The sequence below is a fragment of the Arachis ipaensis genome, chromosome B10 (genome assembly GCF_059453495.1).
Source record: "Arachis ipaensis isolate K30076 ecotype BB chromosome B10, ASM5945349v1, whole genome shotgun sequence".
NCBI lineage: Eukaryota > Viridiplantae > Streptophyta > Magnoliopsida > Fabales > Fabaceae > Arachis > Arachis ipaensis.
This window is the reverse complement of record NC_142435.1, coordinates 42738941-42747567: the sequence shown is the minus strand read 5'-3', so window position 1 is coordinate 42747567 and position 8627 is coordinate 42738941.

The following is an 8627-nucleotide window of genomic DNA, read 5'->3' as shown; positions in this document are numbered from 1 at the left end:
CAAGACCAGAGAATAGCTCGGATAATTCAAGGGATATGAGATTCGGCATATACCCAGAGAACAAAATGTCCGAGCTGATGCACTTTCGAAACTAGCCAGCACCAAACCAGGGGGTAATAATAGAAGCCTCATCCAAGAAACACTGCAAAATCCGTCAACCACTGAAGAGAAAAAGGTCCTAAGCATATCAGACCAGGACCAAGGGCTAGTACGAGAAACACAGTAATACACCATAGTACACGACATCCTATATAGGAGAGGAATCTCTACACCCCTCCTAAAATGCGTCCTGACCTCCGCTACAAGGGAAGTTCTCGAAGAATTCCACAGTGGCATGTGCGGCAACCACCTCGAGGCGCGAGCTCTTTCGAAAAAGGTACTCCGAGCTGGATTCTAGTGGCCGACCTTGAAAAAGGAAGCAACAGAGTTTGTCAAAACATGCCCTCCATGTCAGAAGCACGCGAACTTTCACATCGTACCATCCGAAGAATTCATTTGTGTCACTTCACCCTGGCCATTCGCAAAATGGGGGCTCGACCTCCTTGGATCTTTCCCTCAAGGATCAGGGCAAGTTAAGTTCTTCATTGTAGGAATAGACTATTTCATAAAATGGATTGAAGCAGAACCTTTGGCCACTGCCACCTCCCAAAGAAGTTGGAAGTTCTTATACAGAAATATTGTCACAAGGTTTGGGGTCCCATACTCCATTACCACAGACAATGGCACTCAATTCACCGACATGGAGTTCAGAAATCTTGTGGCTGATTTGAAAATCAAGCACCAGTTCACCTCTGTAGAGCACCCACAAGCCAATGGACAGGCGGAAGCCGCCAACAAAGTCATAATAGCCGGGTTAAAATGAAGACTACAGGACGCCAAGGGAGCTTGGGCTGAAGAGCTCCCGCAAGTCCTATGGGCATACCGGACGACACCACACTCAACCATTGGAAAATTACCATTCCGACTTCCTTACGGAATGGAGGCAATGATTCCCATAGAAGTAGAAGAAGGATCTCCTAGAATGATCCTCTACAATGAAGATACCAACTCCCAAGCTCAAAGGGAAGAGCTCGACCTACTTCCAGAAGTCCGAGAAAGAGTTCGGATTAGAGAAGAAGCCCTAAAGCGCCGGATGGCTCTGAGGTATAATCGAGAGGTAATCTGGCGAGGCTTCACCACCAATGATCTCATCTTAATCCGAAATGATATCGGAGCAGGTCGGTCAGAAGAAGGGAACCTAGCAGCCAACTAGAAAGGACCATACTGAATTGCAAAAGTACGGGGGAAAGGTTACTACAAGGTGTCCGATCTCGAAGGGCGAGAGATACCAAGGTCATGGCATGCCTGTAACCTAAGAAGGTACTATAGCTAGAAAATAGTAAAGATCTTAGGTCAAGGCACACTCTTTTTCCTAAAAAAGGTTTTTTAATAAGGCGCCATGCCGAGATCTAAGAAGCTGCCCGACCTAGAAGGGTAAAGCACTCTCATGTACATTCTTATTTATGTTTTTATCTCATTATTATTTGAAATGAAAGTTGTCAATTCCCTAAAAAGTTTCCTACCAAGACGCATTAACCTAAGATCATAAAACGCAAAATTCATCGCCCGATTACAAAGAGGTCGGCAAGGTGAAGCGATAGATGCAAGTTAATGCAAGAAGCTATAAAAAGTAACCCATAGAAAGCGACCTGATAAGGTCTGACTAAAAATGGATTACTAAAAATAACTTAAGAAGGCCCGACAGAGAAGTCGGACCAATGAAAGGATCATTAAAAAGGGACGAAGACATCTCGCAAAGGTCAAAGAAAGGCTAAAAAGCCAAGACAAAAGTGCTTAGCTATAAAAGTACAAGTCTTGCAAAACAGACACTACTTAAAAAGCAAAAGCACAAGTCGAAAGGGCGCTAAAACGTCATCCAAACAAACTATAAAGAAAAGGTTCCTTGTCAGAACACTACCTAAAAAGTTGTTGGAATGTGACTAAAACCCCGGGTAGCAAAGTCGTACAGGTTAACGTCAGCTAAGAAGAGGCATAAGAATGATCTCGAAAAGAACAAGCCAAAAGGTTGAGAAACAACTTAAGGCTCAAAAGTGCTTGGCCAAAAAGGATACAACTACACTCAAAGAAGGATGGATCTCAAAACAGGGCTACAAAGGTCATCCGAGACTAAAAAGGTTCTATATAAAGAACACTAAAAAGTTACCGAACAAGTCATTAAAAGCTCGGACACCAAGCCACAAGGATAATTTAGCCAAAAGCAAAGGGATGATAAGTATCAACTCAAAGCAAGGCATGATCCTAAAGGCAAGGGTAGAAAACCCACTCAAAGGAGGTCGGACTAGGAAATACCTAATTTGCAAAAGGTTGCAAAAAGTCAACCTCTAAACGTTCAGCAAAATGCGTCCATCAAAGTAAAACATTAAAGACTCAAAGGCCACCTAAAAGGTGGCCCAGGAGTTTAAAGTGTTTGTTTTTCAAAACAAAAGTTGCTAAGAAGCAACCAAAATGTCAGAAGAGTCAACCACAAGAGACGTACAAAAATATAAACAAGTTCAAAGTCCACAAGTTAGACTATAACAGTACACAAGCATAAAAAGTTATAGGGGATCTAAATTCGCCCCAGTGGCAACATCCTTTGGAGGAGGAGGAGGAGGTATGGTCGAGATAGGGGTAGCATTGACAACTCCATCTGACCCGTTCTAGATCTCCACGTCAGGCTCAGGAGGGTCGACTTCTGAAGGAATGGAAGAAGCTGAAACTGCCGAAGCTTTGGCTGGTGGCGCAGGAGGAGGACCCTCATCCTCATCATCAAGGGCAGGCACAATCTTACCACCCTCCACCACGTTATCCATACTAAACAAGGAGAGATCGGCCTCGGGAGCAAGAACTCGGACCTGAGCCTTCAGGATCTCGTACATATCGGTCATACTACTCACCATATGTCCTTGAAGCTCCATATAATCATCTTAGGCAGATTAAAGCCTCTCCTTAGTCTCAAGCAACTCACTGTAGGTCCGGGTATAGCTCTCCTTATGCGTTTTTGTAGCCTCCTGAGCTAAATTAGCAGCTGCCTCCGCCCTAGTAGCACACTCCTTCTCTTTATCTACATCAATTTCTAACTTGGCAACCCTGGCATCGAGCTCATCCTTCAGACCTTTTACCCTATCAAATTCAGCCTGGGCGTCCTCTAAAAAGGCCTTGGTAGCACGGACAGGGGACTCCCTAACAACCCGAGATAAGGCCGCGCCAATATTGGCCATCCGAATACTATTACTCGTTATGAAGTCAAGGTGATGAAGGATCGAGACGTCGTCCAGAGGGACTTTACCATGTGGAGCAATCAATTCTGTGGCAAAGGCCACACTATCAAACTCTTTGTCAACAAGATTATACGTCCCAACAGTTTTTTGGCGCTTGGGAGACGGGCTAGCAGCATTAGAAGAGGAGGCAGGACCAGAAGCCGCCTGAGATGGATCAGATGGAATTTTTTGAACTCTAGGGGTCGGGATGATCTTTTTCGGGCCTTGAGAGTCAGAAGTCGGCTTCTTCGGGGGCACCTGAAAAGACCCTTCCCCCGAGACCTTCGCTGTCAAGTTTTGGGCAGTTTTCGCCTTTTTAGCCCTCCGGAAGGCCTTCATTTAGTCTGAAGATTTCACCATCTCTGAAAAGGAAGCCAGGAAAACAAGTTACAATAACAGAAAGGGATAAACTCACAAATAAATAGAAGAAAACTATCTGAAAGAAGTTGGACACTACCTAGCTCGGCACGGAGGAGGGAAGGATCTCCCAAAAACCTTTTTGTGTCTAGATGAGGAGGTTCCCCCCAGTGCTCCTCTAGAACACCTACAAAGGATTATTTTACTTTATCTAGTCTCTCCCAAGAATATTTGGGAGCTACTATATCTTTTTGCCACCATAAAGGGAAGGTGGGCTCATCATTCTCATCCAAAAAGAAAGGGCGAGCATCCTCAACAGCTCGGACCTTGAAGTAATAGTTCTTAAAATCCCGAAAGGACTCATCAAACATTGAAAAAACTTTCTTTCCCTGGGTAGCTCGGAAGGAAATCCAAGAAGCCTTCTTCTTGGCCACTCCAGGTTTTGTCAACACAAAAAGGTAAAGAAAAAGGGATGTGGTAGGTCGAACACCTAATTCTTGACATAACAGCTGAAAAATCTTAATGAAGGCCCAAGAGTTTGGATGAAGCTGGGAAGGGGCCACATTACAAGTCCATAAGAGGTCGATCTCAAAAGCAGTAAAATGGATGGTAATATTCAGCTGACTAAAGAAATAGTCATAAGCATAGAAGAAGGGGCGTTCTCCCCTGAGTCAAGGGAGGGAAACTAACCATCTCCTCAGGATCAGGCGACAATAGCTCATAGTTCTTTTCATTATCCCTATTGCTACAGATCCTATGGAATCTCCTAAGCCTCACACAGTACTTCAGATCGGCCACAGTAACACATAATAGGACTATAGAGTCTAGCCAATCATCCATGCCAGCAGGGATTTTGGTGGACATCTCGACAATATTCCTACGGGTAGACATATAGCAACTACACCTACAGTATGAAAAAAGAAAAGAGGTCACTACCAAATAACTCGGACAGTAAGAGAATAATAAAGAAACAATCAACAAGTGTCAGATATGGCAGCAAAAGGGAACCCCAGGACTCGCAAAAAAATAGAGGATTAACACCAAAAGCCCAAGGGCACCCTTTGGAGGCAACAACAAAGCAGAACCCGAAAAAGGAAACGACACAAAAGACAGAGCCCTAACCCTCTCAAACAAAAGAAAATACAAGGAGTTTTAACCTAAGTACCAGCATTTCTTCATACAAACAGCAAAGATAAAAAGACTGTAACTATCAAAAATCAAGAGCACACGAGAATTGCCTTTGCAAGTTTCAACCTTTTTTCAGGAGAAGTTCAACAAAGATCAAAACTTTGTACGAAGGGAAAGCATGCAAGGGTAAAAGCGATGAGAACGACGACTGATGATGGCCAATTTGTATAGGTTAGGAATTTGATTATCAAAATGGAATTGGCGTTGTGAGTATAGTCCTAACCCAACAAATTGACCATCAATCATATGTTATCACAATACGAAACAAATTATAACCGAGAGTATCTAGCTCCCGGGTCGTTCTTCCCTAGGAGTTGCAAATGAAGTGTCATGTCATTGGCTATGAGAGAGCATGGGGAATTGGGAATGAAAGCAAGAGAGCAAGAAATGTAAATGGAAAGAAATTAAAGTGCAAGAAGATAACTTAGCATGCAAGAAATTAAAAGTCAAAGCAATTAAATGCAAGGAAAGGAAACTTAAAATGCAAGAAACCTCTTGGCATGGATTGAGTGCTAAGGCTACCTATCCTAGCCATTGACCATAAACACATGATGATTATGAAGAGTTAATCCTACTTAGTCAACCTTACATCGAAGATAAGTTAAATAGGCATAGTTGATTTCAATCCCTAAGTCCTATGTCAACACTAAGGGGTCACATAGAGTCAAGGGAGACCAAATCAACTAACTACTCTAATATATCAAACAAGAATGGACATCAATGACTCAAGGATCAGCAAAGTCGTCAATTTCAAGCCAAGTGTTAAGAAAAACTAAGTAAAAACTAAGCCAAGCATTTTATCAAACACTTAGTGTGCATGAAAATGAAATAATATTAAATTGCATTAAAATAAATTCTAAAGCTACCAAAGCAAGAAAATAGCAATAACAACCAAAGAAAGCAACAAATGACATGAAAACATAAATTGCATTAAATGTAAATTAAAATAACAAAGAGTGCTCATAACATGAAAAGTGACATAAAAGAGAAATTAACAAAAGAAATGAAGAAGATAAAGACAAGAAAACATAGAAACATAAATGAAGCTATAGTAAAACAAGAATCAAAGTAGAAATTACAAGAAATTAAACTAAAGAACCCTAATTCTAGAGAGAGGGGGGAGCTTCTCTCTCTAGAAAATAACCTACATAAAGCTAATCTAACCCTAATTTCTCCCCTCCTCCCTTCACATGGAGTGAGGCCTTGCTTAATATAGGAAGAATCAGCTTTAGAAAGTCCAAAAAATGGGCTCTGGAGGCCCAGAAATTGCCCCCAGCGATTTTCATTAAGTGAGTCACGTGCTAGGATGTGTGCGTACGCACAGGTGTGTGCGTACGCACACATGCTGATTTTCCTTTTGTGCGCGCGCATAGGATGTCGTGCGCACGCACACATGGCTTTGTGTTTCTTGTGCATACGCTCAGGGGGTTGTGCGCACGCACACTCCAATGTGTGCTTCTCCTTTGTTTTCTTCATGTTTTCTCCCTTTATACATGCTTCCTTCCACTTTTGCCTTGCCAAACTTGCCTCTAGGACCTAAAATCACTCAACAAACATGTCATGGCATCGAATGGCATAAAAGTGGGATTAAAATCACTAATTTAAGCACAAAATAGCATATTTTCACAATTAAGCTCAATTAAGGGACATAACACAAAAGTATGCTATTTGGACGAATAAATGTGGCTGTAAGTGATGAAATCCACTCCAATTAAACCAAAATATATCATCAAATATGGATTCATCAACAACAAATAAAGCATGTAAAAAGAAAAGGTATAAAGTAAAATACCAACGTGAGGAAGAAGGTAAAACAAGCAGTAAGCCACGAGCAGTCTTCACCAACAAAGCTTCAAAAATCCAAGAAAGGAGCAACCTTGAGGAAGAAAAGCTCTTCTTTGCTGAACAAAGAAATGCACGAAAAAGGCAGGTTGGGAGGCAAGGGCGAAGAACAAAGTAAAACAGAAGGGAGCAGGAGAAAAGGGCTAAGTTCAAAATCTTCTCTTTTCGAAACAAAGAGGGAAAACAAAACGGTAAAAGGGTTAAAAACCTAATCAATAAGCTTTAAAAACAATCACGCATTCCCAAGGAAAATTAAAACGCACGCCAAAGGCACGCCACAATTAAAGGAAGCTGAAAACGCCTCGCATTCAAAAAAGGCGACACTGGACTCACACGAGGAGAAACCACTCAAGACTGACCAAAGTCAAAGATGCTCGAGCACGACGTCCTCAAAGTGGGTCGAAGTTTAGGAGACACGACCTCAAAGGAAGATCGAGGCTCAAGCAGGGGCACTGTTCATACCTTGGGTCGAGCTAGTGATGCCAAGGCATCTTAGGCTAGTCTCATTAGCATTTTTTTGATAGTTTTAGATGTTTTATGCATTTTCTTGAGCTTAAAGTAACCAAGAATGGTTAAAAGAAGAACAAAGCAATGAACCATCCAAACAGTATGATTTTGATGCAAATTCCATGAGTTTTTAGTTATATTACTTGAATGCGATGAATGGAAGATTTCTCATGAAATTTTGCAAGACTTTGATGCAATTGTTTGGATGATTTCAGGGAAGAAGAGGCTAGGCAAGGAAGCAACAAAGTCAATAAAGGAAGCTTGAATATCACATGTGGAGTTTAAGTTCCAGTTTAAGCCTAAACTGGAGCTTAAACGCCAGAATCATGAAGGCTAAGAAATGCTGAAACTGAAGTTTAACCTCCAGTTTAACCTTAAACTGGAGGTTAAACGCCAGAATGAAAGTCTCACCAAAGAAGCATTCCACGTTTAACCTCCAGTTTAAGCTTAAACTGGAGGTTAATCGCCAGAATGAGAATGCCAATCAGGAAGCATTTCCACGTTTAACCTCCAGTTTAACCTTAAACTGGAGGTTAAACGCCAGAAATAGGAAGTGCACCAGGGAGCCATTTCCACGTTTAAGCTCCAGTTTGACCTTAAACTGGAGCTTAAACGTGTTCGACCAAGTTTTCTCCTCCAGGGTTGCTTTCTCCATTTCCACGTTTAAGCTCCAGTTTAACCTTAAACTGGAGCTTAAACGTGTTCGACCTCCAGGGCTACCTTTCTCAGCTTCCACGTTTAAGCTCCAGTTTAACCTTAAACTGAAGCTTAAACGTGTTCGACTAAGTTACCCTCCAGGGCTGCCTTCTTCCATTTCCACGTTTAAGCTTCAGTTTAACCTTAAACTGAAGCTTAAACGTGCTTCCACAAAAGGCATCACTGGAAGTGTCTGGCGTTTAAGCTGCAGTTTAAGCTTAAACTGCAACTTAAACGCCACTCTTGGAAAAGGTTTCTGGGCCAAAAATATTGCGGTTTAAGTTAGTATTTGAGCACAAACATTAACTTAAACTTACTCTGGTATGAAACCCAATTGAATATCATGGTTTATGGGATTGGGCCTGAAGGATTGATGAGTCTGAAATTTCAATTTATTGAGTCATGTGTCATTATTTGATTATCACTAAGTTGGCTCAATGAATGTTACAGAATTTGGATCAACAGCCTCATCAAGATTATGGATCATAAACCCAAGGCAAAAGGAAATCAGGGAGAGGCCTCAAAGCCCAAGAAACACAACAGAAGCTCAATATAGAAAGTGTATAAATAGGATAGAATTTAAGTTAGGAGGGGACTTTTACCTTTTCTTTTGGCTAGTTTTCATATCTTTGTAATTGAATTCAGAGCTATGACTCACTAAACCCCCTTTCATTGGGTTAGGGAGCTCTATTGTAATTCAATGAATCAATAATAGTTTATCTTCTTCTTCAATCTTTT